Genomic DNA, 6,000 nt, shown 5'->3' on the forward strand with positions numbered 1-6,000 from the left:
GCACTTGAACTTGCATTAACCCACTTCCTGTGCATATACTCTGCTTGCCTCTGCTCTTGCTGTGGTAAAAGGAAGTGAAATAGAAATATAACAGCATTGCCCAGAGCTCAGTTTTTGAAAAGTGTTAAGTCACAGGCTGGAAAACAATGCAAACTGTGTGTGCATTTTCGAAACTCATAACAAAAATGTCAGATTGACTAGTATTGAGGATGTCTATTCGAATGAAAGCCAGTGGGCTTTTGTTCTCCCCCACATGATCATGAGAATTCATTGATACAACTAGATTAAACTGTTTCATAGCTATATCTTCTAGCAACTTCTCAGGTTCAGGCTTTAAAATGTTCCTGTTCTGAGCTAATCATGAACATTGTCCCCGTTCTCCTTGTTTGTTTATTTGTTAGAGGGACAAAAAGAAGTGAAATAGCTATTTTTATAGAAATCTTAAAAGTAATATGATATTTATTATGCAACTAGTCTAAAAAAATCCTAATAAAGTCAAAGTACTTTTTGTATGTTTTTAAAAGTTACCATTAGCATCACGTGCACAAAGCTCCAAGCTCACATTAATAAGAGATCTTTCAATACCTGCCACATAGTCTGTTTTCTGTTAAAGAAATGCTTGCTTGGAGCTATGGGAAAGCTCATGAGTACAATTTTTGAAGCTCAATAAAATATTCCATAAAGACACAGGTTTTTACTACCATTTTCTGCTTTCATTGGCTTCAAAATGTATTTAATCAGTGTTGATCAGTTTGACGAAGTTTACCTGTAAAGGCCAAACCTGGTGGTTGGTATGTAAATATATTTAATAGGCTTTAATTCAATTGTTGGATATATATTTTTTTGTTAGATTCCCATTTTGGGTAGGGGTGGATTGCCTGATGTATGGATTTTGAGCCAGCTGGTAAAAACTACTACGTATAAAGGATCAGGAATTTCAGATTCAAAGTTGGAAGTGGTCACAGAAATGACCTAAGTCATGCTAGTTTGTTTTTGCTTTTCTTTTTATTGTTGGTATTGTATTTACAGAAGGGGAAGTGAAAATGCAGAAGCTAAGTGTTGTAGTTAGTTATTTAGTAACAAAACTACCTGGTGAAAAGCTGGGATTGCTACCAAGATATACTCCTAGTCCGGTGTTTATTCCAATATACCCTACAGCCAGAAATATGAAAGGGAGAAAATCAGAGGCTAATGACATTAAATTAAATACCATTCTTATGAGCTGTTCTAGAAATATAGCATAGAACCACTGGAGTCATGGTCCTATCTATAGGGTCATGTGTCGAGCCAGAGAGAGACATCAATATCCAGAATTTCTGTTCCCACTGTATTTTGCCTGGCTTTTCTCATATTTCAAGATTCAGACCAGAAATCACCTTCTTTCTGATGTCTTTTCTCCCTCCCAATCTGTTAGATGTCCTTCCACAGGATCAAATAATATCCTTTCTATATTATAATCTTTTGTTCACTGGTTCTTTCCTCCACTAATAATAACTATCATCAATCAATGAGTACCTACTATGTGTCACGCATTTTACCAGGAACTTTATGAAAGCTGTATCGTGTTTTTGGAAAAGCCCTCCAAATTAGGTATGAGTATTCCCATTTTTATGAATAAAGAAACTGAGATTTAAATAGGTTAAATAGTTTGACCAAGCTCATACACTTAATGAACAACAGAACCAGGATGGAAAATCGTATTTGTCACTCTCTCAATCCTATGTCATTTCTATGTGTTATACTGACTAAACTCAGGGCCAGAGGAATGGGGTCATGGATGCTGGACTTCTCTCATCATTCATTCCATTCCCTTTCAAGCCCCTGAGATTGGAAAGCTAAAACCTGCATTTTTTTCAAATTCCCTGTCTCTCTCTCTCTCTCTCTCTCTCTCTCTCTTTCTCTCTCTCTCTCTTTTTTACAATTTTTATTAAAAATATAGTTAACACACAATATTGTATTAGTTTCAGGGGTAAATTATACTTAGTCAACATTTATAGACCTAAAGAAGTGATCACCACGGTAAGTCTAGCAATCATCTGACACCGTACTATGCTATCACAATATTACTGGCTATATTCCCTATGTTGTCTATTATATCCCCTTGACATTTGTTTTGTACCTGGAAATTTGGACCTCTTATTCCTCTTTCCCCTTTCCTCCCTTTTTAAATTTATCAATTACAGTTGACATTAAATATTATTTTATATTAATTTCAGGTGTACAGCATAGTGGTAGACATTCATATAATTTAAGAAGTGATTCCCCTGACTAGTCTAGTACCCACCTGGCACTATACATATTTATTACCATATCACTAACTATATTCCCCATGCTTTATTTTACATTCCCATGATTATTTTGTAACTACCAATTTGTATTTCTTAATCCCTTCACCTTTTTCACTCTGCCCCCAACCCCGTCTATCACGCTGATACATCTAGTATCCATCTGACACCATACTTAGTTAGTACAATACTATTAACTATATTCCTTATGCTATACCCTACATCCCCATGACTACTGTGTAACAACTAATTTGTACTTCTTAATCCCTTCCCCTTTTTTCACCTACATTCCCCAACCCCCTTCCTATCTGGCAACCATCATAATGTTTTCTGTATCTATGAGTTTGTTTCTGTTTTATTTGTTAATTTTGTTCTTTATATTCTACACATAGAGTGGGAAGAATTGTGGTTGGCAGGTTAATGTAAATTCTGCTTTACTGTCAGTGTTGAGCCTGGAGTGACTCAGCAAAAGTCTCAGAACACACCAAGACCTGTTGCTGCCTACCTGGGGCCTGCCAGACTCCAATAGTTTTCCAAGAAAGAGTGCAGTGCAGGAGGGGATGGCTGCTCACAGAAAAAGTGCCTCCGACAATGCATGAGTTGGGTGGGGTGGGGTCCCAGTGCGTCAAGCAGGGCAGAGCAGCAGAGCTCACCAGGCCAATCAGATTCAGATATGGCTGGAGGGGGTGGGCTCAACAGAGGAAAGATGGCGCCTGCCTGCTGGCTACATGGAAAGTGGGCCCCTCACCAGGAAAATGCTGACTGTCCTCCTCCCTGAGGCCACACATCTCAGTCTGCACCCCTCCCTGTTTATCTCCGAGGCCCCCCAAATCACCGTCCCACCACTGGAGCCCAAGGTGAGTGCCTGCGAGCGAGTGAGCCTGTGCCTGGACTGTTTAAGAGGATGTCTGGGTTTCCGGCAGCTTTCAGGCCCACTTGAATGGTTGGAATCTCCACTGTTTTTCATGGCCTGATGTTTTGAGGGCTCCTCTTCTCAGCATCAGTACTCCAGGTTAGGGAGCCTGCTATGGGGAGCTAGGGTCCCTCGCTCCTCTGGGGGGAACCAAGATGGCCAATATATCTCTACTGATTCTCAACCGCCACATGCAGGTGTGGGGCCCATTCCGTGTCTCCAGCCCTCCTACCAGTTTCGACGTGGGTTCTTCCTTACATTTTTAGTGATAGGACTTCTGTTAGCCTAGAGTTTAGATGGTTCTCCAGGTGGATTGTTCTATAATTTAGTTGTAATTTTAATGTGTTCATGGAAGAACACAGGCACAATGCTTATACTCTGCCCTCTTGGATCTCTCCCTTTTCAAACTCTCTTGAATCTGAGATTCTGGGTATGATACAAAGTGTACCAATTAGAATCACTTGTGTGAGATTTAGAAGGCAGTAGTGAAGTGCCAGCTGGAAAACAAAATAGTGGGGATGTGAGTGTGTAGAGGTTGTTGTGGAGGCCAGACTCAGAGGGGCAGTGTCCCGTCACCAGCTTTGCGGTTTAAGAGGCGGCTATATCAGTGATGGTGGTAGCAGCTACAGTGGCTTCCTGACATCTGGATCAGTTATGAGATGGATTTGTATCCTCGAATCGGATAGTCCAGGAGGGGCCCCTGCATTGGGGCTCATCTTGTCCTTCCAGTGTTTTGTAAAACTAAATTCCTTGGTATATTTCTTTTGGCTTCAAATGTCCAGAGTGATATAGAGGAATTTCCCATATCTATTGACATATAGCAAACTGCTCCCAAGCTCTGTGGGCTAAAACAGCAGTGATTTATTATGTATCATGATTCTGAGGTTGGTTGAAATCAGCTGGGCAGTTCTTCTGCCTCACATGGTTGACTGGGGCTACTCATGTGGCTGCATTCAGCGAGGTGCTCTGTTGAAACTGGAACATCTGAGACAGCCTCACATGTCTGAGCTGTCTTGGTACTTTTCCTTGTGGCCCCACTGTCCTCCTGGTCTTTCATCACTAATCTGAGCAGGAAGCAGAACCGGGGGTTAGTTACTCAAGTTAGATATGATGTATAATTCTGTGTCAAAGCAGGAGACATACGAGTGGCAGGAACCACAGAAAAAATTAAGGCTAACATGAAGAGGAGAAAAGATTCATGTATGAGGTATTCTGGCCAAATCTCTCATTTTCCTATTGTGCAAATTCTGCAAAATGAGTTTTATCATCCACTTATGCTGCAAACATTAGTTTATTCTATAATATTTGAAGTAACCATTCTAGGTGCTAGACATAGAAAAATTCTGCCTTTGAGGAAATAAGTACTAGTTTTTAAGAGTGTAATAATAATCCACATAGAGTGACATCTAGTGAATCATTAGCTCTGCTAGGCAGTCAGGAAGCCAGTCTAGAAAAGGTCATCCTTAAGGAAGGTCTCAAAGACTGAGTAGGAGTTTGAAGAAAAAGAGGGATAATATAGACATAAAAAAAAAAGTCATAGTACAAACTTCTGCTTCCAATAATGGTGGGATGTGTCATTGATAGTGAGGATAACTGAAAAACCAAGAGGAAATATGTGTTTGTGAGGGTGTGATTATTTGTGTGTATGTATTTTATAACAAAAAGCCAGTGAGGATATAGGCTTGAACAATGTAATAAGAACCTGCACACATGCAGAGATCATTGCATCCAGCTTAAAAGTATGTATTTTTAAAAATAAACTATTTTTTTAGAGTAGTTTTAAGTTCACAGTAAAATTGAGTGAGAAAATTGACAGTTTTCGCAGGTCCCATCCCCACAAACTCACAACCTCCCCAACTACAAATATCTCACACCACAACGGTACATGTGTTACAATTGATGAGCCTGCATTGACATCATCATCACCCAAAGACCGTAGTTTACATTAAGGTTCACTTTTTGTGTCATATGGGTTTTGACAAAAGTATAATGACACATGTCCACCATTGTATTACATACTATTCAGATTGTCCATTTCTTTTGTGAATTTTGGCAAATTGTGTCTTTCAAAGAATTTGTTCATTTCATCTAGCTTATCAAATTTGTGGGTATAGAGTTGTGGTCTGTGATAATGTCTCTTTTTTCATTTCTGATATCAGTAATTTGCGCGCGCTCTCTCTCTCTCTCTCTCTCTCTCTCTCTCTCTCTCTCGTTTTTCTTGGTTAGCGGCTTATAGATTTTATGGATCATTTTGTAGAGCCACCTTATGATTTCATTGACTTTCTCTATTGATTTTCCATTTTTAATTTCATGACTTCTGCTTCTCTAATTCTTATTGTATCTTTTTAATTTGGATGTAATTTGCTCTTTTATTTTTTCTAGTTTTTTTTGAGGTAGAAGCTTTGATTAGTGGTTTTAGATCTTCTTTTCTAATATATGCATCCAATGCTATTAATTTCCTTCTAAGTACTGCTTTTGCATCATCCCATGAATTTTGATAAATTATGTTTTCATTTTATGTGTTTTTAAAAACACTTGTGAAACTTATAAAAATTAACAGATACTTGGACAAAAGGGAATACACAAATTATAACAAAGGATTAGCATTCTACAAAATGTATTACCATTCACAATATGAAAATGATAACAATCAACAGCAAAGACATAACTTTAAAATTTACATATATGTTAGAATTAAGAAATATACTTCTAAGTAGTCTGAATGTTTAAAAAAAATAATGAAAATAAGAAAATAGTGTGAACTGACCTATAACACATATGTTTAAAATCTTATGAGATGTG

The sequence above is a fragment of the Rhinolophus sinicus genome, linkage group LG01 (genome assembly GCF_036562045.2).
Source record: "Rhinolophus sinicus isolate RSC01 linkage group LG01, ASM3656204v1, whole genome shotgun sequence".
NCBI lineage: Eukaryota > Metazoa > Chordata > Mammalia > Chiroptera > Rhinolophidae > Rhinolophus > Rhinolophus sinicus.